Here is a 27375-nt window from a genome sequence, read left to right as displayed (position 1 = left end):
GAACAACAGACTGGTTCCAAATCGGGAAAGGAGTATGTCAAGGCTGTATAATGTCACCCTGCTCATTTAACTTATATGCAGAGTACATCATGAAAATGCTGGTCAGGATGAAGCACTAGCTGGAATCAAGATTGCCAGGAGAAATATCAATAACCTCAGATATGCAGATGACACCACCCTTATGGCCAAAAGCAAAGAAGAACTAAACAGCCTCTTGATCAAAATGAAAGAGGATAGTGAAAATTTGGCTTAAAACTCAACATTCAGAAAACTAATATCACGGCATCTGGTCCCATCACTTAATGGCAAATAGATGAGGAAACAGTGGAAACAGTGACTACTTTATTTTGGGGGGCTCCAAAATCACTGCAGATGGTGACTGCAGCCATGAAACTAAAAGACACTTGCTCCTCAGAAGAAAAGTTATGACCAACCTAGACAGCATATTAAAAAGCAGAGACATTACTTGGCAAAGGTCCATCTAGTCAAGGCTATGGTTTTTCCAGTGGTCATGTATGGATGTGAGAGTTGGACTGTGAAGAAAGCTGAGTGCCGAAGAATTGATGCTTTTGAACTGTGGTGTTGGAGAAGACTCTTGAGAGTCCCTTGGACTGCAAGGAGATCCAACCAGTCCATCCTAAAGGAGATCAGTCCTAAAGATTCATTGGAAGGATTGTTGCTGAAGCTAAAACTCCAATACTTTAGCCACATGATGTGAAGAGCTGACTCATTGAAAAATACCCTGATGTTGGGAAAGATTGAAGGCAGGAGGAGAGGGGGACGACAGAGGATGAGATGGTTGGATGGCATCACCAACTCAATGGACATGAGGTTGAGTAAACTCCATGAGTTAGTGAAGGACAGGGAGGCCTGGCGTGCAGCAGTCCATGGGGTTGCAAAGAGTTGGACACGACTGAGCGACTGAACTGAACTGAACAGTCAGAGAACTACTGTTTCTAGTTTGTCTTGGGTGGCTCTTGTGAAAGACCTCTGTCCTGTACCCTTCACAGAAGCTGGCTTTTAACCTCTGCCACCCAGCCCTGGGCTGACAGCTTCCTTGTGTCCTGTAGCAGTAGCTGCTGGAGGCCAGGATGTACCCCAGGCCACTCTCTATCCTCGGTGCCAAGCAAAGTGCTGGGCCATGATCAAATGAAGAACAGGAGGATGAATGGAATAGCCATTCTCATTGTGTGACCCGAGCTCTAACCGTTGGGCCACACTACTGGCCTGGGAGGCTTCCACGGGCACCCTAGCAGAGGGGCCAGTGTCCGCGAAGTGCCAGCATCTCATCTGACCCAGTCCCTGCAGTGTTCACAGTTTCCGTGGCTTCCTCATGCACTTAAATGAAATCCCAGCTCCTTGCTGCGACCTGCGAGGCCCTGCACCCCGCCTCCCCGCCCCACCCCTCCCCCTACTCCACCCCCGGTCCACACACACCCGTCCTGCCCCCACGGTGGGGCCCTGGCCCACGTGCAGGTTCCTCTCCCTGGAAGGCCTTCCTTCTCGCTGCTGTTGTTGTTGTTGAATGGTATCCGTTAATTAAGAGCAACAGAGTAAGCGCATCTTAACTATACAGCTGAACTAACAAAATTTGATATTTAGGCTATTAAAACCTAAAATCCAGGTCAATCATGGAAAATAAAATTAGACACACACAGAAAGCAAAAACATAACATAGAAAATGCAAGTGGCTACACAGAGAAGAGAAGGCATTAGGTCCCCTGGATTATCTTTCTTGAGCTAATTATGTTGAATAAACATAGGTCTCTTGATTAAACCAGGATGGTTTTGGCATTTGCGGGGGATCAAAGAGGGAACTGGGCTTCCCTGGTAGCTCAGAGGGAAGGAATCCACCTGCAATGCAGGAGACAACCAGTTTGATTCTTGGGTCGGGAAGATCCCCTGGAGAAGGGATAGGCTACCCACTCTAGCATTCTTAGACTTCCCTGGTGGCTCAGCTGGTAAAGAATCTGCCTGCAATGTGGAGGACCTGGGTTCAATCCCTGGGTTGGAAAGATCCCCTGGAGAAGAGAAAGGCTACCCACTCCAGTATTCTGGCCTGGAGAATTCCATGGACTGTATAGTCCATGGGGTCGCAGAGTCGGACACGACTGAGCGAGTTTCACTTCACTTAAAGAGGGAATTGGGTCCATTAGTTAACATGAGGATGGCCGTGGCCACTCACAGGTGAGCCCCATCATAAAGGCTATGGGAAAGCCCTTCCTTCTGATCACCCCATGGCTGGCTCATTTGGGGGAATTTCCTGGTGGTCCAGTGGGTAGGACTCCAAGCCTTCACTGCTGAGGGCCCAGGCTCAATCCCTGGTTCGGGAGCTAAGACTCTGCAAACACTCAATTTCAGTTTCAATGTCACTTCTTGGAGAGGCCGCACCTGGTTATCCAACTCAAAACCCATCGCCCGTGAGCCAGTTGTAGCGCTCTGTAGAGCGCTCACCCATGTTTCTGTGAGCTGACTTATTGTCTGAGTCCCCACGTAAACGGCAGGATCCTAAAGGCCAGGTGCTTCCCAGTGGTAAAGAACTGGCATGCCAATGCAGGAGGCGTAAGAGATGCAGGTTTGATCCCTGGGTCAGGAAGATCCCCTGGAGGAAGAAATGGCAATGCATTCCAGTATTCTTGCCTGGACAATCCCCACAGACAGAAGAGCCTAGCGGGCTACAGTCCATAAGGTTGCAGAGGATCGGACACAACGGAAGTGACTGAGCAAGTGCACGCAAAGGCCAGGTACATCCCCAGTGCCCAGCAGAGAGCCCGGCTCAGAGCAAGCTCCCGGGTGCCAAGCCGATGCTTCTGCGATGAAGCCCACAGCTAGCCCTGGACCAGACGCTCTGCCTACTCACCCCAGACCCTGCCCTTCAGCAGCGATGAGGTGAGTTCACACAGAGGAAGAAGTGAGTCTATAGACACAAACTTACGGTTACCGAAGGGGAAATTTAGGGATAAATTAGGAGGCTGGCATTAGCATATACACACTATTATGTATAAAATAGATAACCAACAAGGACCTACCGTATAGTACAGGGATCTCAACTCAATATTATGTAATAAACTGTAAGGGGAAAGAACCTGAAAAAGAATACATATGGCTGTAAGTGTATGAAGTGAGTGAAAGCCGCTCAGCTGTGTCCGACTCTTTGTGACCCCGTGGGATTCTCCAGGCCAGAATACTGGAGTGGATAGCCTTTCCCTTCTCCAGGGGATCTTCCCAACCCAGGGATTGATTGCATAATTGTAAATCAATTATATATTGTAAATCAATTATATTGTAAGTCATTTTAATTATATAAAAATGTAAATTATATATAAATTATTATATATTATATAATTATTACATATTATAAATTATAATTATTGTGTATTATAAAATGCAAATTATATATTGCAAATCAATTCTATATTGTAACTTATATATTATAAATCAATAAATTATAAATCGATTATATAACTGTAAATCAATTACACTTCAATTAAAAAATTTTTTTAAAAAGGAGTCTGGAGAAAAGTACAAGTTTACCAAACAGGGATCTGGGATTTAAGAGCCAGCAAACGTGCCACTTACAGCTCTGGGAGTTGTCTGGCTTCCCAAGATGAGCAAGAGACAGAAGCAAAGAGCGTTAGGAACATGAACATGGGTTCCAGAGAGCATGGGTTTGAATCTGGCTCCTCTTCTTACTGAGAGATGACCTTGGACAAGTCACCTCATTGCCCTGTGCCTCAGTTTTCTTATCTGTAAAATGGAGATGAAAGAAGTATGGAAGAGTCAGTCACTCAGTCGTGTCCAATTCTTTGCAACCCCACAGACTAGCCTGTCAGGCTCCTCTGTCCATGGAATTCTCCAGGCAAGAATACTGGAGTGGGTAGCCATTCCCTTCTCCAGGGGATCTTCCCGACCCCGGGATCGAACCCAGGTCTCCTGCATTACAGGCAGATTCTTTACCTCCTGAGCCACCAGGGAAGCCCAAAGATGGGGATGATAATCATAATATCTACATCACCAGGTTTTGATGAACTTAAAGTACCTAATGCTTTTAAAGCACCAGTGTCCAGTATGTTAATCAGTGGTGTCTCTCTGGTCTCCGATGAAAACTAAGGGCTCCTTGATCCAGGGGGCCTGCCTGTGCAAGAAGAGGCGCTGGGTTCTGCTTGAAACGAGCTTCTGTTTCTCTTTGCATCCTTACCTTTAACAAAGCCGTTCGCAAGTCCCCTTGTTTTCCAAAAGGAGCCGCTTCACAAGAGTGGGCTGGACCCATATGTAGGAGACGCAGCTCTGCAAAAAAATTAAAATAGACGCCTTTCCCTTTAGGTTATTTCTGCTTCCCCACCCCCCTTGTGAGCGGCATCGCTCCGTCCTGAGGCGCTCTGGAAAAGCTTCTCTCTCCGGCAGGGATGTAATGGATGTCCCGTGCAACTGCCAATTCTGCAGCCGATTTCGCGGGGAAATTGCCTCTATCCATCACAGCAGCCTGGAGCCAGACGCGCACTTGCTGCAAAGACCCCAGGCCAGCCTCTCCCGAGGGTCTTCTCAGAGGCAGCGAAAAGAAAGCCGCTGCTGCAACAAAATAAAATGAGAGAAACAAGGAAGGAAATGAAAGCCACTGGAATCAATAGCTGTCCCCCCTCCAGGTAGACTCCCTGCCCACCATCACCGAACCCAGGACCAGAGAGCAACTTGGCATCCCCAAAAATGAGTTTCCCAAACCCTCCTCCGGAGGGGGCGCTGACAGTGGAGACCTGGGTCGCAGTTTGGAGGGCTGTGCAACCACGGCTGCGTGGGTGGCTGTCCCCAGGGCCGGGCTCCTTCCTGCAGGGAGACCCCCGGGGCGGTCTGCACTCCCCTGTCATCCATCAGCTCCATGCCAGCCAAGCGGGCAGGGCACATGTCCCCCTGGGGAGGCTAACGATGAACAGTTTGGGCCGCTAAACCCACTCCTCTGGGATCCACGCAGGCATTTCCCCTGGGGTGACCGAGCCCACTTCCTCTTGAACCGAGCAGACGGCCAGCAGAGAGGCAGCACCTGAGCTGGCCCCCACAGGGCTGTCTGACCTGCAGGACCACCGAGGGTGCTGCCCTGACCCTTCCAGCCTCGGGTTCTCCCTGGGCTCACGGCCAGATGAAAGCTGAGGCTCTGAGACGCTGCGGAGAGCGCCCGAGGTCACAGGCGGAGGAAGGGGTGAGGACTGGGTTGGAAGCCACGTCCTGGGGACCCCGCCACCTCCCAGTGCTCTGGCCTCTGCGTCTGCAACTGGATTCCTGTCCATGCAGCCGGGAGAACAGCAAGGATGGGGGTAACATGGAGACATCTGACCCAGGCTCCCACCCCCTGTTGTGAGTTCTCCAGCATGTCTTTCCTGCTCAGCCGCTCGAAGAGAGCAGACACTTCTGATTGTGCCGGCTCCTCCTCGGCTGGTCACCGGCCAGAGTTTGTCCTTCCTGGAGAAGACACTCCTGGCTGACTCTGTGTTCCTGCCACTCTACTCAGGGCTTAGACACAGTGGACACACAGTCAGGGCTTCTGGGGTTGAGCTGAATTTGCTGGACCTACCATGAGCGGGGAGGTGGCTTCCCAGATGGCTCAGATGGTAAAGAATCTGCCTGCAGTGTGGGAGACCCGGGTTCTATCCCTGGGTCAGGACGATCCCCCAGAGAAGGGAATGGCTACGCACTCCAGGATTCTGGCCTGGAGAATCCCATGGACAGAGGAGCCTGGTGGGCTACGGTCCATGGGGTCGCAGAGAGTCGGACACGACTGAGCGACTAACGCACACACACACCATGAGTGGGGAAGGTGATGAGGATGAAGGCTCTGCTGAGACGCATAATAATAAAACCCAGGAGGCTTCCCTGGCGGTCCAGTGGTTAAGTCTCTTCGCATCCAATGTAGGGGACATAGGTTCGACTCCTGGTTGAGAATTTAAGATCCTACTTGCCACGCCGCACAATGAGGCCAGAAATAAAAAGATAAAAGAATGTTTTTTTTAAAAAGTGGATGCTTACCAATTATACACAATAGAAAGATTTTTAAAAAATAAGTAAAGAAATAAGACCCAGGTCTCTTCAAGCCCGACAGAAAAATGAATATATGAACTCAAGGAAGATGCTGGTCCCAAAGCCCCTGCTCTTGACTCCCTCAGGCTGCAGCTTGGGACACATTTTCTCTCTTTCCTTTGGGAAAGAGATGAGCAATTTGCAGTTTGGCTGGAATCAGGGGCTTCTCCAATTACTTGCTTATCTGGATGGAAAATTCAGAGCAAAGCTGCCAGGCCACTGTGAACCACCTCTGCAACAACTTGAGAACACAAGTGATGGACGCCTTCCAGACGTGAATACCCGCAACTGGGAACTGAGGATGAAAGCCCGCCGAGCGCTTCCTGCCGTCACCCAGCAAAACCCCAGGAAGACGAGGAGAGGTGTTCACGCTTCTCTCCTTCATGCACGACCTCAGCTTCATTCAGGAAGCTCTTGGGGCAGCCAGGGTCCAGACTGAGTGCCGTGGGGAATGCTGAGGCTGGGTTACAGCCGGAAGGGTGAGTGCTGGAGCCTAGTGCTTGGGGATGGATTCCAGACCTAGTGGCTCAGCGGGAAAGAATCCACCTGCAATGCAGGGGTTGCTGGTCTGACCCCTGGTTGAGGAACTAAGATGCCCCAGGGCAGCTAAGTCCACTTGCTGTAACTACTGAGCGCTCACGACACAACTAGGGAAACCACACAAAGCAATGAAGATCCCCAGTGCTGCAGCTGAGACCCGATGCAGCCAGATAAGTAGTTTTAAATAATAACAACAGTCATCGAGAACAACAGAACACACAGTGTGATGGACCATGTGCAGTATGTGAAACAGTTAACACAGAATGTCCGGAAGTACGCAGGCAGCATTTTACAAATAACACAATATGTGGGATGCACTCCACCCCCTTCTCCGGAAGGAACGTAAAAGCCCCAGCTGAACATGAAGACGGGCACTTCATGCTGCCCTGCTTCTGCCCAGGTGCTTTACTCAGAAGGCATGACCCAGAGGACTGCTCTCTGAAAGACGGAGCTGTCCGGGACAGCACTGCAGCGAGGCATGTACGTTTGAGACACTCAGACAGGGTGTAAATCCAGACCATTTGTGGTTGTTTGGCCCTGCCTGAGCCACAGTGATCTCATCTATGAAATGGTCATGTTGTTGTTTAGTTGCTAAGTCATGTCCGACTCTTTGCAACCCTGTGGACTGTAGCCTACCAGGCTCTTCTGTCCATGGAATTTCCCAAGCAAGAATACTGGAGTGGGTTGCCATTTCCTTCTCCAGGGGATCTTCCCGACCCAGGGATCGAACCAGCAGCTCCCGCCTGGTTTCCTGCGTTGCAGGGCCAATTTTTTTTACTGTTGGGCCACCAGAGAAGCCCATTAAACGGGCATCAGCATACTAACTCACAGAGCTATAGAGAGATTTCCAGGAAATATACTGAACGCACTCAACACATAGACCTTCTCAATAAATGAAAATTAATCTTCCAGTCTGTTAGTGGAGAAGCCTTCCCGGGGCCGGCTCTGCTTAGCTTTGCGGAGTCAGAAATCTGATTTTTGTCAGTCCGTGGAGAGTTTAAACCACATACGCTGAGACGGAAGCATAAATCAAAATGCCAATTTATTCATTTACGTCGAGAAATCACTGCCATGGTGTATTAGGTTCCTCTTGCTGCTGTAACAAATCACCACACACTGCGTGGCTTAAAACAACAGAAATTTATTATCCTACAGTTCAGTAGGCCAGAAGTCTGGCCCCCAACTCACTGGGCTAAAATCAAGCTGTCTGTCGGTGGGCTGCATTCCCACGGAGGCTCCAGGAGAGACTCTGCTTCCTCGCCTTTTCCAGCTCCCAGAGGCAGCTGCGCTCGTTGGTGTGCCGCCCGCTGCCTCCATCCGCAAAGCCAGCAGCACTGGCTGAATCCTTCTCACCTCTCATCACTCTGACCTCACATCGCTGCCACCTCCCTCGTTAAGGACCCTTGTGATCTCATTCAGCCCACCCAGACGATCCAGGATAATCTGCCTCTTCTAAGACCAGTTTAACACCATCTGCAACCTCAGTTTGCATTTGCCATGTAACATAACATAGTCACAGCTTCTAAGAATTGGAACATAAATATCTTGGGGGGAGAGCCTTATTCTACCTACCACACGTAAGAACAGGAATACTTGAGTCCAATAGAAGCAACCAAAATGTCCATCAACAGAGGAATGGATAAAGAAGATGTGGTATGTACATAGAGAGGAATATTACTCAGTCACAAAATGGGATGAAATTGGGTCATTTGTAGAGATGTGGATGAATCTAGAGAGTATCATATAGAGAGGGAAGTAAGTCAGAAAGAGAAAAATAAATATCGTATATTAACGCATGTATGTACTTAACAATAACCTAGAAAAATAATAATGATCTAGAAAAATGGTACAGATGATCTCATTTGCAAAACAGAAACAGAGACCCAGACAGAGGACAAATGTATGGATACCAGCTGGGGAGACGTGAGGGTGGAAGGAGTTGGGAGGCTGGGACGGACATACACAGACGACTGCGTATAAAATAGACAACTGATGAGAACCTACTGCTTAGCTCAGGGAATTCTACTCAGGGCCTTGTGGTGACCTAAATGGGAAAGAAACCCAAAAAGGAGGGGGTACATTTGTATGTAAAGCTGATCCACTTTGTTGTACAATAGAAACTAGCACAACATTATAAAGCAACTACTAATAAACTCTGATAAAATTAATTTTTAAAAAAAAGAATACTTGAGGAGTTCATATAACCAATACATTATTTCCCTGTAGATAGGTCTATGAAGCAGGTTTAATGAGCATGAAAGTGGAACCACAATGGTGTCAGACTTACACAGTCTAGCATGCCCACCTCCACCGTGGACATGGGTTAACCAATAGACCCAGGTATGACTCCTTCCCTGGTCCTGACATTGTCTGGCTCTGTAACTCTGTTTTCCACTCCTCCAAGGCTGAGTAAATACCACCACAACCAGCAGCCGAGGCAACCTTCTGATGGACACACTTTTCCTTTGGGGGACGGTAGTGGGGTCTGCAAACTCACTGCAGACAGCAACTGCTGCCATGAAATTAAAAGACACTTGTTCCTTGGAAGAAAAGCTCTGACAAACCTAGACAGTGTATTAAAAAGCAGAGATACTGCTTTGCCAACAAAGATCTGTGTAGTCAAATCTTTTATTTTTTCCAGTACTCATGTACAGATGTGAGAGTTGGACCACAGAGAAGGCTGAGCGCAGAAGAATTGATGCTTTCGTATTGTGGTGTTAAAGAAGACTCTTGAGAGTCCTTTGGACTGCAAGGAGATCAAATCTGTCAATTCTAAAGGAAATCAGTCCTGAATTTTCATTGGAAGTACTGACACTGAAGCTGAAGTTCCAATACTTTAGCCACCCGATTCGAAGAGCTGACTCATTGGAAAAGATTCCGATGCTGAGAAAGATTGAGGGCAGGAAGAGAAGGGGGTGACAGTGGATGAGATGGTTGGATGGCATCACTGACTCAGTGGACGTGAGTTTGAGCAAATTCCAGGAGATAGTGAAGGACAGGGAAGCCAGGTGTACTGCAGTCCATGAGGTCACAAAGAGTCAGATACGACTTAGCAACTGGACAACAAACAGGTCCTGGGCTTCCCAAGTCGCTCAGTGATGAAGAATCTGCCTGTCAATCCAGGAGATGCAGGAAACGTAGGTTTGGTCCCTAAGTTGGGAAGATCCCCTGAAGGAGGAAATGGAAACCCACTCCAGTATTCTTGCCTGGAAAATTCCAAGGACAGAGGGGCCTAGTGGGCAACGGTCTGTGGGATCACAAAGAGTCAGACAAAACTTAGCAACTGAGCACACACGCACTCAGGTCTTAGGTGGCCTGGGTGTCTTCATGCTTACATGACCACATTTTGTGATCCATCGTGGGTGGGATTTACAATTGAATGCTCAAATTGTAAACATATCTCCTAGCGTTTAGGGAACGTCTATGTCCTGAAAGTGCTCACGACAACATGAATCTAATTCTCTGGGGACTCAGAAAGGCCTTCTTTGCGTCAACAGCACAGTGACGAACTAGAGGGTGAATTGGCCCCCAATGTCAGATGTTATATCCCAAGGCCTTCAAGAGGGGCTCGGGGCTTCAGAGGGGAACAGGGCTTGTAAGCTGGATGGAGCCACAAAGAGGACCCAGCGCTGGGGCTTGGCCGCTTCCACACTAAGTGAATCATCTGACTGTGGAAGGCTTTGTACTGTGACCCATTTTCATCAGGCTCAGACTTGATTGTGGGCAATTTTCCCTTAATTTTGAATACTAACCCAAAGGGAAAAGAACAAGTTGTTTGTTCTTATGATCACACAGTAGGTATGAAACCATATGCTGTGTTTCAGTTGCCAAGATTCTTAATTATGTTCTTTATGTTCCGCATAATGATGAGTATGTATTGGGTGTTTTTTTTAGGATCACTGGGGTAGGTGCTATCTTTTATCAGGTACCAACAACAGCTGACATTTACCAGGTGCTTCCTCCTTGCCAGGCACCAGCGCTCAGCACCTTCCACGTGTCCCATCCCTCAATCCCCCCAACAATGCTAGAAGCTGGGTCCTATTATTATCCTGGTTTTTGCAAATGTGGCAGCTACACTCAGGGAGCTTAAGTAGCATTGCTGAGAGCTAACCACTGCATCACACAGCTAGAGTCCGGATCTGAACCCAGCTAGTCTCCCGTCAGAACCCATGAGCATAAGGTAAACAATGCTTTGTTCACCCTTGACAGGAGGGTTTGCACTGCAAGGAGGTGAGACATAATCTTAAACTGTGGGGAAAGACACATGACATAAAATTTACCATGTTAAACATACGACTTAGTGCTACCAAGTACATCCCCATTGCTTCGCAACCATCACCCTCCATCTCTAGAACATTTTTCATCTTCCAGAACTGAAACTCTGTTCCCATTGAACACTAACTCCTGGGACTTCCCTGGTGGTCCAGTGGTTATGTCTCCATGCTTCCAATGCAAGGGGCGTGGGTTTGATCACTGGTCGGGACACTAAGATCCCACATGACTCAGACAACCAGGATGAGGCACACACTCTGTGCGTCACCCTGCCCAGTACCTGCGGGGCTGGCCCATGCTGGCAGCCCTCTGTCAACGTAACACCGAAACACCGCGATTGCACTCTCTACAAACTTGGATCAGCCTCGCTTTCTCTCATTGTTTTAGAGATTGTGTAACGTTTCTATACGGGCAATTGCACATGCAAAAAAAAAAAAAGAGTGAACTTGGAAGTAGGATCAATGTAATGAATAAGAGCAAGAATTCTGGAGCCAGGTATCATGGGGTCAAGACCTAGCTCTCATATCTGTCAGCTGTGTGACCCTGGACAAGTTACTTAACCTCCTTGAGCTTAATGACATCAGTTGAAAAGATAATAGTACTATCTTGGGGCTGTCATGTGTATGGAAATTATGTAAGTAAATATACATGAGGTACTTAGAACAGTGCTGGGGATCTTGTAAATACCCTGTGAGCTTGCCACATTATTTTAACTTTTTGAAAATTAATTAATTTATTTTTGGCGGTGCTGGCTCTTCGCTGCTGCCCACGGGCTTTCTCTAGTTGCAGTGAGCGGGGGCTACTCTCGTTGCAGGGTGCGGGCTTCTCTTTGTGGTGGCTTCTCTTGGTGCAGAGCACAGGCCCTCGGTACGCTGGCTTCAGTAGCACACACAGGCGCAGTAGTTGTGGTACACAGCCTTTAGTTCCCCACAGCATGGGGTCTTCCCGGACCAGAGGTGGAACCCATGTCCCCTGCATTGGCAGGCGGATTCCTATCCACTATACCACAAGCAAAGTCCCTATTCTAACTTTTTTAAATGGCCAGTCAACGTAAAGATTACAGTCACTCCAACAGAATGTTCAACTAGGGAGAACCTCTGATCCCTGGTACAATATTATGGATAAACCCACATTTTCTTTATGCACTCCAAAACTCCTCTAAATACAAGACGTATAGAAAGGCGCACCACTAAAATAACTTGATGTAAAACATACAACCATTACAATGTCATGTAGAGAGGAACAAGAACTAAACAAGAAGGTACATCATTTTCACAGTAAAGTCCTTGCAGAATTGTAAGCCTCATAGAATAATCCTATTTTTTTAAGATGTCTTCTTCCGTTTGGAATTTATCATGGGCACTTACTAACAAATTCTAGTTCTTGCCTTTTTATTTCCAAGGAGTGTATTCCCTAATGTATAGGTTTTATAATGCTTGTAACAAGGCACATAATAACCTCAGCTTCACAAGTCAAGGTGGGAATCCTGGATTTTTCGCTTGTAACTAGGTCAAGCAGCCAGGCTTCAGAAGGACATGTAGTCAAGTTCTGGCCCCACCAATTACTACCTGAGGGGACCGAGATGCCTGGCCTTAGTTTCCCTGGGAACATGAACAAGTCCTGCTTCATGAGAAGGGAATGAGGACCAGGGGAGAAAAGGGATGCAAAAGGGCTTTTTAAACTATACTTGAGATTAAGAAGTAGTACGGTAGAAACTAGGGCTTCCCAGGTGGCTCAGTGGTAAATAATCTGCCTGCCAATGCAGGAAACACAAAGGAGGCAGGTTCGATCCTTGGGTCAGGAAGATCCTCTGGAGGAAGGCATGGCCAACCCACTCCAGTATTCTTGCCTGGATAATCCCCAGTCCCATGGACAGAGGAGCCTGGTGGGCTACAGTCCCTGGGGTCGCAAAGAGTCTGACATGACTGAGCACACGCAGCAGAAACTAACCCAAGACTGTCAAGCAACTCCGTACATGTTCGGTCGCACAGCCTTATCTGACTCTCTGCAGCCCCACAGACTGCAGCCCGCCAAGCTCCTCTGCCCATGGAATTTTCCAGGCAGAAGCAACTCTACCCCAATAAAAAATGAAATAAGTAGAAGTAGTACATCTCAGGGTCTCATCAGAAGACAGACCTTCTACCAGTCACTTTAACAGAGAGATGCTGGTATAATCATCAGCCAAGTATGAGAGAACTGAAAAGAAAAAAGAGGGGGTGGGGGCGGGAGACACTGAGACGTCACAGAGTCACAACCGCAGAAGCAGCCCGCCCAGAGCCGGGACACGGAAGCAGAGGCCAGGGTTACTAACCCTTTGAAGCTTCTCCAAGGGCGAGGAGGAGCCCCATGGGGCTGGAACACGAGCGTCTAAGGAAAGCGCTGCAGCTGGCTGGTGGGGGCCTTTCTTTGTCGAGGGTATGCTGAGGCTGCCCCTGGGGTGTGGAAACTATCACCTGAACCCATGTGACTCCTGGGGTCAACTGTCTTGACAGCTTCGAGGTGGAACAGATGAAGAATACAGTCTTCCTGTATCTTCACCAATGCCCTCTGGCACCTGCTGCTGAAGAACTTAATCCGGAGTGCCCAGGAAGGGGCAGGAGGGGATAGAAATGTGCTTTCAGGGTCCCAGTCCCAGCATCCCAGAGCAGAGAACAAAAGGCTGGGTTTAGGGCCGAGGGCCAGTGCGTTAATGCTCAGTGCTAGAAGGTGGAGAAAAGGCATTAAACCCGTCGTCGGGGGCAGCCCCTTCCGGTTGGGAGTGGGGTCCCGTCCCTCTCTGCACCAGGATTCCACCTGTAAAACTGGACCCTTAGACTCGGGCTCTGGAGGCTTCATCCCTGAGTCTGGGGTTTCTGAGCGTGGGATGTTGTAAAGACTCCAGCAGCCTCCTCTTACAGAAAGGGCCCTGCCTTGGTTTCTTCTCCTTTGAGAGAAAGAGAAAGGCAGACGGACTGGGTTTCCTGGAGGTGGAAGGTGGGGGTATCTCTCGGAGAAAGAGAAACTTGAGCTGAGATCTGAATCACAAGCCAGGCTCACAAACTAGTCCTCGAAGGGGATTCCAGACCGAGGCTGGTGTCAAGTGTGTGAGGCAGGTGTGCGCTCGGCGAGCTTGAGGCTGAGGCAGGAGGTCAGGGGGCTGGATGGTGGTCAGCTGGAGGCAGGGATGGAGGCTGTGAGGGCCAGCCCCGCGGTGGGCTCAGGGGTGCAGCCGTGACGTCTTCAGATGCCAGCCCCTGGCAGTGCCTGGCGTGTACCCACAGGACTGGGGGTAGGCAGTCAACTGAAATCATCCATGAGAAGGACTGGGTGCAAGCCCCAGTGCGGTGACTATTCAATAAAAGTACGACTGACCGAGTGTAGGTAAAAATAAGAAAGATTAGTACGGCAGACACCTACACGATACTGTAAAGTAATTGTCCTCCAATTAAAATTAAAATAAAACTTAGAAAAAAAAAAGAAACAGGAAAGATTAGATAAGAAGTCCACTGATCGGGACTTCCTTGGTGGTCCAGTGGTTACGACTCCACACTGGGCACGACGCTTCCAATGCAAGGGGCCCAGGTTCGATCCCTGGTGGGGTAAACCATGCAGTGCAGCCAAGAAAGTTAAAAAAACAGCAAACACTGATCTTACCTGCAAAGTCCAGGAGATGGCCGAGTGGGGGTGAGGTGGGAAAGGCAGGCCCCTGAGGGTGGGTAAAGACCCTCATCTTCCTCTTGGTGCCTATAGACACCCATCCCTCTGTGTCCTCCTGTCTGCCTGCTTTCCTCCCCAGATCTCTCTTCCCCACTGGACTGTGACCTCCTGGCGAACAGGGACCCCATGGAGGGAAAGAAGAGCTGTCACAATGCAAGGGAGTCACTGTGGTTGTTATGGGGGCAATCCTACAGAGTCAGCTCCACCAGGCCTGCTCTCCCGTCTCAAGACTGGAGTGATTTTTTTTTCCCTCTTGGCCTTGCCTCAGAGGGACCCTGAGGACACGTGTCCAGTGTGGAGCCTTGAGATGGAGGTGGCTCTGTTCTCAGCCAGGACCTCCCCTCCTCCTTCCCCCTCAGTCCCTTCATTACTTCCCCCCTCCCTTCACTACATCATTTATTTACACGTCTCTCCTCCTAGATTTTAGACTCTGTTAAGAGCTATTAAAATAATGTCATCCATCCTTGTAACCATGCAATAAAAATGAAACAGAAATCAGCCCAAGAAAAGAATGGGCGTTGGTTCATAATTCGGTGTAAGGAAACGCTTACAAATTGCTAAGGCTTTCAACAGAATGAGGGGCAGCTGTGGGAGACAGTAGGCCCTACCCCTCTCCCTCCCACCTTCACCCCTCCCCCACCCCACCCCACCCCCCGGGAAATTTGCAAACAAGAGCTGCAACCACCTGTTGGAAAAGTTGCAGCATTTCCTGCAATGAAAGCCGGATGTGACCTTGGTAGGTACCGCATGACTTCCCTGGGCTCCTCCAAGGAAAATGCTCTGGGCCCCAAGGTGTCTAAGCCCTGCTCTGAAACCCCAGTCCCTCAAGCCTGCACGAAGACAGAGAGAAGCTGGCCAGCAGCCACTCCAATTCAGAGGGTCCCCGTGGACCCTGAACGTTGCCCTCCTCCAGCCTGGCTGACCCACTCTTTGGACGCACTCCGAAGGCCAGCTCCACAGAAATGCCAGTGCCAGGCTTGCAGTTCTTAATTGGATACTTGGCAGAGAATGAGGACAATTCATCAGGTCCACTGCCCAAGGCTGCATGTACGCAGGCAAGGGAGAAAGAGTCCCCGGCCGGAGCACAGGATGCCAATTTCCACTTGGCAAAGCGGAGGGTGTTTCAGTGAGGATTACAGGGCAGTTCTAACCAGCTGTCACGAGGGCCAAGTGTTGTTCTTACCAGCTGCCCCCGTGTGACCCCGGCTCTCCAGTCAGGCCAGTGTGGCCTGTCCTCTGAACACGCAGTGACCGGCCCTTGCCTCACCCCTGCACACACTGTGTCCCTCCCCCGAGGTGGCTCCCCACCCCTCAAGACCCAGCTGAAGCCCATCTCCTTTCTGCACCCTGCCCAGACCCCCAGACAACGGGGCCCTCAGCACCTCTAGACCCCCCGTTTGGGTAGTGGAATAATAACGACCACAGCTGGCCTGTCTTAAGCTCCTACTGTGTGCCAGGATGTTGCCAAGTATTGTGCTAATTCCTAAAACAGGCCAGCAAGGAAGGAAGTTGTCTTAAAGATGAAGAAGCTGAGACTTCACACTGCTAGCTAAGCTAGTGGACAACAAGCCGGGCTTGCCTGCCTCCAAGGCGCACAAGCTTTCCACGCAGAAATCAAATGTAACTACCTTTCTCATGGGCTTCCCTTGCCCTTCAGACAGAGCCTACACTCCTTGAGATCAGAGTCATAATCCCATATTCCCCCAAAGTTCTTATCCCGGGATATGAGTGAAAGTCTTTCTAATACATTTTCCCCTGTGCCTGATCCATTTCACATGGGCTTTCTGACACTCATCACCATCCTAGAAAATGCAGTTTGGAAATGTCCTTCTCACAATTATAGATCTTTGAGGGACAGTGAGGACTCAGAAGGTCACCTGCAGCAGGTAATAAGGCCACATCCTGGGCATCCTCATACAATGAAGAGCTGTCCCTAAAAAGCTGTGTATGAATTGCCAGTCCATATCCCTCAAATTTGAATAATCGTAGGAGACAAACAAAAACTTCCCAAACTCTTCTTTTTCAAACAATATATTCTCTTAAAAAGTCTTTATTGAACTTGTTACAATATTGCCTCCATTTTATATTTTGGATATTTGGCCCCTTGTCATGTGGGATCTTAGTTCCCCAACCAGGGATTAAACACACACCCCCTGCATTGGAAGGTGAAGGCTTAAACGCTGGACCACCAGGGAAGTCCCTTCCCAAACTCTTGAAGGTGTCGAGATGCGTATTAAAAATCATGTCCCATTAGAACTCGTATGACAGTCAGAAAATGAGAGAAAAGTTACTTCAGTGCTGTCCTGGCTGGGAGCCAGCAACCGACCGGAGAAGGTGGTCCTTCTCCCTCCTCCCTCCCCGCCCTGGGTCGGCCCCAGCCCTGTGCTCACCCCACTCCAAGGCTGCGCAGGGACTTGGATTGTTGCCTCTGAGATGCACGGCAGGTAATAGAGAAGCAGCAATGTCAGCCATGCTGCTCAGGGCTGCCTCGTGGCCGCCTGCAGCCTCTCTGCCACAGAGGAGAGAGCCCATCAGCTTTGGCCGGCTGCCCCGGCCACCCGGCAAAGTCAGGCCCGGACTTGTTAGCCCTTTGCAGTTTCTCGTAGAAGCCATTTTTTGGTGAAATCTATCCACTTTTTTTTTTTTTTTAAATATTGGCCATTTACTTGTTTAGTCACTAAGTTGTGTCCAACTCTTTGCAACCCTGTGGACTGTAGCCCACCAGGCTCCTATGTCCATGGAGCCTGAAGTGGGTTGCCAGTCCCTTCTCCAGGGGATCTTCCCAACCCAGGGATGGAACAAACTGCTTTTAAAAATTGACCTGAATCAATTAACCCCACTGCAGCCTGGATCCTACCTACCGATGGCCACTTGCTGACCATCAAGGACCAGCAAGGGCTGAGTCCAGAGGCAACCTGCCCAGGGCACACAGCCTGCTGGTGGCAGAGGTGGCACAGGGACCAGACCTCCTGACAGCCAGGCTCCAGTCCAGCCCTCCTCGCCCTGCAGGTCTCAGCGGGTGGGGATCCCTGCCAGGGTTGCTCTGATGAGACACACCTGCAAGGTCATGGGGAGGCCACACCTTTGCCCAGGTCCCTACAAGTCACTGCCACGTTCACCTCCCTAACCCACAACTCTGCGAGGATTCCCAGTTATTTCTGAGACTCACGTCCACTCTTCTGGGCTGAGCATAACATTCTCTTTCCTGGCTTCCGCCGAGGTCATCCTGGGAGCTTTAGAATCTGACTCATTCATACACGTGCGTGTCCCGAGTACTCACTGCACGGGGCGCAGCATCCAGCTGTGGGAACAGAGTCAGGTGAAACTCAGGCTTGGCTTCAAGAAGCTCCAGTGGTCAGTCTTATGAATCTGCTTGGCTGGGCCATAGTGCCCAGATGTTTGGCCAAACATCGATCAAGTTGTTGCTGTGGAGGTATTTGTTAGATGTGCTTACTATTCAAATTAGCAGACTTTGAACAAAGTCGATGACCCTCTGTAATGTGGGTGGGCTTCATCCAATGGAGACAGAGAAAAGACTGAGGTTCCTGTCAGAAGAGAAAATTCTGCCTCTAGATGCGTTTGCACTCAAGCTACACTACTGACTCTTTCTTGGATCTCCAGCCTGCCTGCCTGCAGGCTTTGGTCTTGTCAGCCTCCACAATCACATGAGCCAATTCATTAAAATAATACTCCACCTCCAGAGAGATAGACAGGTAGGCAGGTAGGTAGGTAGATAGATAAAGCCAGAAAAATAGATAGAGATAGGCAGAAAAATAGAATGACAGATAGATAGACAGCTAGATAGAGATAGATAGATGAATGGATGGAGGTACACACACACACACCCCTTATAAGTTTTTCCTCTAGAGAACCGTGACTGAGATAGGAACTCATAGTCTAGTAGGAAGTACACTGTATTACTTCCTTTCATTATACTAAATTCACACTTGAGGTGAAGGCACAAGGAAATGAGGGAAAGGGTAACTTTACCCCAGACTTGTTAGCAAGAATTTGTGTATCTGTGCGATGTGCATTTTTTCAGAGAAAAGTGTCAAAGAATGTTGGAACCTCTCCCCAGAACTCGAGGACCACTAAGTCTCCAGTCTGATCTTCTGCAATTCGGTGGGACATAAAGCATCTCTGTGGTCTATTTTGTTCTCATTAACCAGGGACCTAGAAGGCATCCAGGGCTGATTCCAAATAAAACCACTGAGGAACCACTAAGGAAGGATAGAAAGTGTCTTAAATCCAGAATCTGATGTTTGTGGATCCAAACCCCATCTCTGCTGTTTATTATCTCCATGATCTAGGACATGTCACTTAAACCCCCTGAGCTGCAGTTTCCTCATCTGTTAAGTGGAAATAACACCATCCCACAGAGTCGCTGTGAGTCTTAAAGGAGGAGGCAAACATGCCTGAGCGGTGCAGGGCCTCACTCACAGAGACTGCTCAGAAAACGTCCATTTATTAATAATTCACACAATTAAGCTCAAAGCCCGAGAAACCACCACCCTCAGCTTGCAGGCCTTCAGCGTAAGTTGACCAAGGTCAAGTTGCTCTCCTTTCTTGCCCGCTGACTGGGTTTCAACCCAAACCGTAAGGAACAGCATACACAATGCACCTGCTCCAAACTCCTAAGACGGGACACATACTTTTCTTATGTAGAGGCAGCTTCACTTTTCTCAGCTGCCAATCAGGGATAATTATACCCCTCTCAAAAAACTGTCACAATGCCAGGACTCGAGCACTTTACAAATGCCTGTCTCTCGTTCCTCAAACCCAGAAGGCAGAAGAGTGGAGGCCTGAAACCTTGGGTTTGAGAATCCAGCCTTGCAGTTCTATCTGATGGCATCCTGGTCATAAGGCTTTGGTTGATGCCAGTATCAAGTATGATTGATAAAATATGGTATCTCGTAGTTTACCAGGATTTAATGAGATAAGTCATACAAGTCTTGGGCTTCCTGTCTAGTAGGAACTGGAAGCAAATCCTATTATTATTATTATCTTTTTTTTTTTTTGGTCATGCCAGGCAGCATGGGATCTTTGTTCCCTGACCAGGGATAGAACCCACATCCCCTGCATTGGAAATGCAGAGTCCTAACGACTGGCCAGCCAGGGAAGTGCCAATTATTACTCTAACTTTTGCAGGGAAAGGTTCTCATTGCTGATACCAAGTTCTGGCTGTAAATTTTCCCTTTACCTAACCTCTTTTCTTTTGGGGTTTTCTTGTTCTGTTCTCGTTTGCTTGCTTTTAAGTATCTATTTTCTTTGGCTGCTCTGGGTCTCTGTTGCGGCATGTGGGATCTCTGATCTCAGTTGCAGCATGCAGGATCTTTTATTTGTGGCATCTGAACTCTTAGTTGCCAAATGTGGGATCTAGTCTCCCAACCAGGAATTGAACCTGGGCCCCCTGCATTGGGAACACAGAATCCCAGCCACTGGACTACCAGGGAAGTCCCTGCCTAGCCCCTTTCGAATGGGCATTCTATCACCTGCCAGCCGAGGAGCCCAGGCAAACGCGTTTTGGGAGCGTACTCTCACTTTACATGTTGGATCACTGCGCTGGGCGGGCAATGACCTCTTATCCCCTTTTCTCGATGGGCTATCTGAGGTCTGAAAGATGAAGCCACTTGCCCAGTGGGCCGTGGTTAGGGGTCAGTGGAAGAGTTTTATTCACCCCCAATGTTTCTACCTCATCCTGCTGACTGCATGGGGGTCAGAAGGTTGATAGAGCAGCCAAGAAATTTGGCAAGAGCTTCTCAGTCAAGGGGTCACAGAGCCGGAGAAAGCGTGGAATTTTGCCCTTAATTACGTCCTGTTTAACTTGGCTTTCCCAGTAGCCGACAAAGCCAGACTGTCAGCTGAGGTCTTGTCCTTGGGTAGCCGTCAGGAACTCTGGCTTCTAATTCGGGCTGATCACTCTGGACAAGTTGTCCAGCCTTCCTATTCTCATCTTCCCATTTATAAGTCTGGGGTAATAATAGCTTCTTCTCTTTGGGGAACGTTTCAATGGCTTTTTTTTTTTTCCTGAACAGGGTTACATCATTTGTTCTCCTTAATTTGCTTTGTTTGGGTAGGCAGGAAATTATTTTCAGCCAGCAGCCAGTAATTACTAATCACACTGATAATTTGTTTTAAAAAAAAAAAATGAACCACCAAAAACTTCAAGACTAGATCTCTATTTGCTAATGAAATAGTCCCCTGGGGGTGGGTTTTAGATGACGTTCAGCCACCGCTTGGCTGTGATTCCCGGCTGGACCAGACCGGAAAGAGCACTGGACTGAGTGTTAGGGAGCCCCAGGTGGGGCTGGGAGACCCTGGTGAAGTCACTCTTCCTGTCTGAGTCTCTGATTGATTCTTCAACCATAAAAGGAGGGCATAGGACTAGTAGATCCTTAGGGTCCTCTTCCGCAAAACCACTCTGATTCCACCAACAATAATCATGTAATAAAAGTAGCTCTCAGTCACCCTGGTCCCTCCCAACCTGCTACCACTCTCTTGACAGCTACCAGCATTAATCTAATCATGCCATTCCCTGTTCAAAATTGCTCTGATAGCAGAGGAATGGACACGAAGATCATGGCATGTCCATGCAAATGTATCATAAGCAGTCATTGAAACTAAAACATAAAGAGGAGCTTTGGGGACTTCCCTGGTGGTCCAGTGGTTAAGAAAGACTTCTCCTTCCAGTGCAGTGTGTGCAAGTTTGATCCCTGGTCAGGGGGCTAAGATCCCACATGCCACTGGGCCAAAAAAACATAACATAAAAAAGAAGCAATATTGCAACAAATTCAATAAAAACTTTAAAAATGGTCCACATCAAAAAAAATCTTTAAAAAAAAACAAAACAAAAAAGAGCTTTCAGTAACATGGAGACATGAAGAGCTTAATTTAGGTGAGAAAGGCAGGACGCAAAATTATGCAATAATATCTCAGTAATAAAAAGTGCATAAGACAAAGATTAGAAGGAAATATCACAAGATGTGAACAGTGGTTAACTGACCCAACCTACTAAGTGCCAGAGCTGGGACTCAAACCCACATCTCTGAGTGGGGATCGCGTGCACAAGTTGCTAGGGAATTGGCATAAACAGTAAACATCCAGTACTTTGAAGAATTCAAAGAGTACTGGAATTGCGTCACGGACGGAGAGACCTTATTTAGAGAAGTCATCACTGTTTTCTACCATGGACATTACCATGGATTATAATAAAAGTCAGTTAACGCATTTCCTCCCCCCAGATCATTCACTTTATTCCTTTCCTTCAGCAAAATTTTTGCACACATTCAGAAGCCATATTTTGTTCACTCTTCAGACCATCCTCTAAATATCTGTAGAAGCTGAGCAACAAGTCTTTGGCAACTTAAGCAGTGAATCTTTATTAATCTCATTAGATCATCATTGTGTGTGTTAGTCTCGCAGTTGTGTCTGACTCTTTCCGATACCGTGGACTGTAACCCGACAGGCTTCTCCATCCATGGGATTCTCCAGCCAAGAATTCTGGAGTGGGTTGCCACTAGTACTGTACACAAAAATGTCTGATGTCTTGTCTTATATATTGTCGCTGTCTGAGAGCTTTGCCCCATCGAAACAAACAAAAACTACCCTAACTCTAAGATGAGGTACAAGATAAAAGGCCACTGTCTCTAGAAAAACAATTCCGCCTAAATGATCAAGAAGGGAATAGTCATTCAAGCTAAGCAGTATTCGATTGGGCAAATCTCTCAAAACAGTGAAAATATGTGAGATGAGACATCAGACACTTTTGTGTACTGTACTAGTGGCAACCCACTCCAGTCGTCTTGCCTGCAGAATCCAATGGACAGAGGAGTCCATGGGGTCTCAAAAGACTTAGCAACTAAACAATAGCAAAAACTACAGGATCCACAGCTGGTTGAATCCATGGATGCAGAACCATGGACACAGAGGACTGACGTGGGGCTTGAGTATCCCAGGATTTGGTACACGTAGGGGCTTCTGGACCACATCCCCGTGGGTACCAGTGGCGACGGCTGGAGAGGAAGACATAGACATAGACAGAGATAGAGATAAATGGAATATGATTCAGCCACAAGAAAGAAGGAAGTCCTACCTTTACAACATAGATGAAGTAGAGGGCATTATGCCAAGTTGGGCAGAGAGAGACAAAGTTGTACAAGATCACTTTTCTGTGGATTCTGTAAAAACCGTACTCACAGAAACCGAAAGTGGAGTGGTGGTTACCAGGCACTAGGGATTCGGGGCGGGGGTGGATGTTGGTCAAAGCAGTCCAGACTTGTAGTTATAAGATGAATAAGTTCTGGGGAACTAATGTACAGTAATGTACAGTATGGCGCTTACAGTTAATAATACTATATTATACACCTGAAAGTTGCTCAGAGAGCGATCTTAAACGTTCTCATCACAGAAAGGAAATAGTAATCACTTGCTGTGATGGAGGTGCTAACTAACGCTAGGGGAATAATCATTTTCAACATATCAGAGTGTCAAATCAACACACCGAGGGCTTTACACTTACACAATCTTACTTGTCAATTACATTTCAATAAAGGTTAAAAATTTTTAAGACTTTAAAAATTCTCTTTAAAGAGTGTAATAAACAGATAAGTTTACCCCCTGTGCTTTTCAAGACACCTACTAACTTTGACTAGGCTTATTTTTACATCACCCTTTGGAAATGGTCCCACCCTGCCTACACTCCATTCTTCTCCCATTACAGGGACCGTGGTGTGTTATGACTTCAACTCAAGAAGCATATACTAATCCACTCCGTCTTAGGCAGCAAAAGCTTCCATAATAAAACACCGTAGACTGAGTGGTATCAACAACAGCCATTCATCTGTTCCCAGGTCTGAAGACTCACAAGTCCGGGTTCCTGGTGAAAGCTGTTTCCTGGCTTTTAGAGTCACTTTCCTGCAGTGACTTCACATGAAGAGAAAGAGAGAGAAGGGGTGGACTGGGGACTGGGAAGGTGGAGTCAGTGTGCTGGTGACTCTTCTTAAAAGGACATTAATCCTGTTGGGTCAGGGACCCATCCTTATGACCTCAAGTAACCTTTTCTACTTCCTCAAAGTCCCCATGTTCAAATACAGCCCCACTGGATGTTAGGGCTTCAGCAAATGAATTTAAGAAGAGACACAAACATTCAGAAACAAGTTCCACATGAATATCTGAGGATGGAAACAATGAAAAATAATATCAAAAAGGAAAAAAACAAAACAATTGAAAAATGGGAGACTTCCTTGGTGGTCCAGTGGCTAAGACTCTGAGCTCCCAATGGAGGGGGCCTGGGTTCGATCACTGATTAGGGAACTAGATCCCACATGCCGCAACGAAAGATTCTACATACCACTGCTTAAAAAAAAAAAAAAAAAACCCATATGCCACAGGGCTTCCCAGGTGGTGCTAGTGGTAAAGAACCTGCCTTCCAATGCAGGAGACATAAGAGATTCAGGTTCAATCCCTGGAGGAGGGCATAGCAACCCACTTCAGTACTGTTGCCTGAAGAACCTCATGGACAGAGGAGCCTGGTGGGCTGCAGTCGATAGGGTTGCAGAGTCAGACATGACTGGACCAACTTAGCACGTACCCACACATGCCACAACTAAGAACTGGAAAAACCTAATAAATAAATAAATTTTAAAAAGAAAGAAAGGAAAACAAGCCAACAAGTAAATAAGATAATCTTAGGAAGTGAGAATGCTATGTGAAAATACAGCAATATAACATGCTAAAGGGAGCCTGGCAGGATTCCATATGTACGTGATAATACATGATATTTGACACCTCAGATGGGTGTCTGTGAAGGTCCTCCGAGCAAGCTATGTCTGAGCTGAGACTTGAGGGGCAAGGGGCCAACCTTGAAGAACATGAAGATCTGGGGGAAGAACATTCTAGGGGGAGGAGAGAGCAAGGGCAAAGGATCTGAGGTGGAACATGCTTGGTTTATTTAAGGAAAGGGCCATATGCCAACGTCCTTGAGCAGAGTGAACGCAGAGAATAGTGGTACAACACGAGGTTGGAGGTCCATGTTTCTTCTGTTTCATCTCTTACATTTTTGTCCCCTGTTTCTCCATCTGTAAAATGGAGTTGGTAATCATTGACAGCTTTTACCTCCTAGGATCTCTGCAAGAAGTCTGTGCAAAAGTCAGGTATTAACATTCTCCACTTGATGGGTGAGGGAACTGAGATTTGAAAAATGACTTTTTCCCAAATCACACATTTTGATTCAACAGAATCAGGACTCAAGTTCAGCTCTCCTGATTGCTATCACAAGGCCCTCCCCACTCTATTATAACCTCCTCCATCTCACTTGTACGTCTCAATAACAGCAACCACAAATTCTGAGATTAGTCTTTATAACCTCCAGTTCTTTTCAGAGGTGTTTAGCCCCAGTGTTGTAATAATAGATAAATTGAATTCTTCAGCCTGCAGCATGGAGCCACCCGTGGGTTCATGAGTTTTATTTTCAATATACTTTTGCTGCTTACATGTTTATCTCTCCCACTAAAGTGTGAGAGGTCAACATGCTGGAATGATCTATGTGGTAGAACTTGGGGAGTCCAGGCTACACACTCAAAGTCACCCAGCTTTTAAATTGTGAGACCAGGGTTTATGCTGATATCTATCCAAATGCAAGTGGGTGCTCTTATATTTACAATAGCTAGGACATGGAAGCAACCTAGGTGTCCATCGGCAGATGAATGGATAAGAAAGTTGTGGTACATGTACATGATGGAATATTACTCAGCTATAAAAAGGAACACATTTGAGTCAGTTCTAATGAGGTGGATGAACCTAGAGCCTATTATACAGAGTGAAGTCAGAAAGAGAAAGACAAACATTGTATATTAACACATACATGTGAAATCTAGAAAGACAGGACTGACAACCTTATGTGCATGGCCGCAAAGGAGACACACGTAAAGAACAGACTTTGGACTCAGTGTGAGAAGGACAGGATGGGATGATTTAAGAGAATAGCGCTGAAACGCATACATTACCATATGTGAAGTAGACAATCAGCGGGAGTTTGATGCGTGATGCAAACCCAGAGCCAGAGCTCTATGAAAACCTAGAGGGATGTGGCAGGGAAGCAGGTGGGAGAGGGTAGAGGATGGAGGGGATGCCGATTCATAGTGATGTATGGCAAGAACCATCACAATATTGTAAAATAATTATCCTCCAATTAAAATAAAGCTTTTAAAAAAAATTGTGGAAATAAAGTGGGTGCTCTTTATAATAATTGGGACAATGCTGCGTGTGAAGGACCATGCAGAGATCCTGACATGTGGTAACAGCTCACTCAATTGCAGTGGCTATTAGTGTATTGCAGGGTCTTCTTCAAAGGGTCTCTCCCTAGTCAGCAGTCATCCCGTCTAAAGACAGCAAAGCCTCTACCCGGAGATGCTTGGGACTTGAAAGATCGCCTTGTGAGGATTCCAGATGATTCCAAGGGCTGTGAATCCTCCCTCCATAATTCACACAAAAGCCTGACAGTCTCGCTTCATTTCTCAGAACAGAATCTGCTGGGGACTGAAAGATTAATCAGACTTCATTAATTCTGCAAAATAAACCGTGGCATGTTTACCCGCGCACTCAGAGGCATTATCATAAATCACTGAAATTAAAGCTCACCTGTCTTCGGCCTGCACTGGGGCCCTGTGAGCAGAAGGTCACGGCATCAGTGGTTTTTCCCAGTGGCTTCATTTCTTCTGAGCTTCCATGTGACCAGCAAGACCAGCTGCACGGTGCTCCAGTTTGATCATTAACAGAGTCCTGACCGCTTGCCCAGCAGTGAAGGGGCTCTAAAGCGTGTGTGTTTTTGCTCAGAATAAGTAAAGAGACTAAGCTACATTGAAAGGAGATTAGAAGTTTGAGAGGCAGTGACTTGTTTTTTCAAGCCATAGCTTCATAAGCCCAAAGCCTGAATAGGTCTCAGAGATCCGGAAAGGATTAGTAATGTGTCCAAGGTCACACAAACCATTAACAACAGATCTGGGCCCAGAACTCAGGACTCCTGGTTCTCAGCCTGGTGCTCGTTCCACACCAATGCATCTGCCTACAGGCTTGGGGGAGATTAAAATGCATTCCAAAATATTTACTCCCTTGTGGGACGAGTCTACCGCTTACCTCTGTCTTGGTCACACGACTTTCTTTGGCCTTTGAATAGAAGCTGACCCACTGCAAGCAGGGGTTGGAATGTACTTGAGAGATTGGTCACAAGACCTTCACAATCTCATGGGCCCAAGTGTTACTGAAAGCTCGGCCTCTCTGTGCACCTATGCTGAAGCAAATCCCAGAGATAGAGTAGAAAAGGATAGCTTTAAAGAAGGCTGAGTGCTGAAGAACAGATGCTTTCAAACTGTGGTGCTGGAGAAGACTCTTGAGAGTCCCTTGGACTGCAAGAAGATCAAACAAGTCAATCCTAAAGAAAATCAACCCTGAATATTCATTGGAAGGACTGATGCTGAAACTGAAGCTCTAATACTTTGGCCACCTGATGTGAAGAGCTGGACTCATTGGAAAAGATATTGACCCTAGGAAAGATTGAGGGCAGGAGGAGACAGGGACGACAGAGGGTGAGATGGTTGGATGGTGTCACCAACTCAATGAACATGGTTTTGAGCAAACTCTGGGAAATAGTGAAGGAAGAGAACCCTGGCATGCCTCAATCCATGGGGTCACAAAGAGTTGGACACAATTTAGTGACTGAACAATTGTTTTGCCAAGAAATGGGGGACACAGTGGGCTCCTGCCTTAAAAAAAACTACGTGTCCCAACTCAGGAGGATTTGGTGAG

General features: G+C 47.6%; 1 long non-coding RNA gene across 2 annotated transcripts in view; it reads right to left on the bottom strand.

Moving 5' to 3' along the window:
- LOC122451366 overlaps positions 1-26679 on the bottom strand; it is a 31983-nt gene extending 5304 nt beyond the window's left edge. The window contains exons 1-4 of one of the 2 annotated variants that reach the window (XR_006272387.1): positions 26212-26679; positions 4199-4569; positions 3580-3747; positions 3029-3086 (exon numbers count right to left, since the gene is read on the bottom strand). This is a non-coding gene — a long non-coding RNA (uncharacterized LOC122451366). Of the gene's footprint in view, positions 1-3028; positions 3087-3579; positions 3748-4198; positions 4570-26211 lie in introns of those variants that run through there. The other variant, XR_006272388.1, reaches the window with a different exon arrangement.
- Positions 26680-27375: the final 696 nt, after the last annotated feature.

The sequence above is a fragment of the Cervus canadensis genome, chromosome 12 (genome assembly GCF_019320065.1).
Source record: "Cervus canadensis isolate Bull #8, Minnesota chromosome 12, ASM1932006v1, whole genome shotgun sequence".
Taxonomy (NCBI): Eukaryota; Metazoa; Chordata; class Mammalia; order Artiodactyla; family Cervidae; genus Cervus; species Cervus canadensis.
The sequence above is the reverse complement of the archived record's forward strand: the minus strand, read 5'-3'. Positions and strand labels throughout refer to the sequence as shown.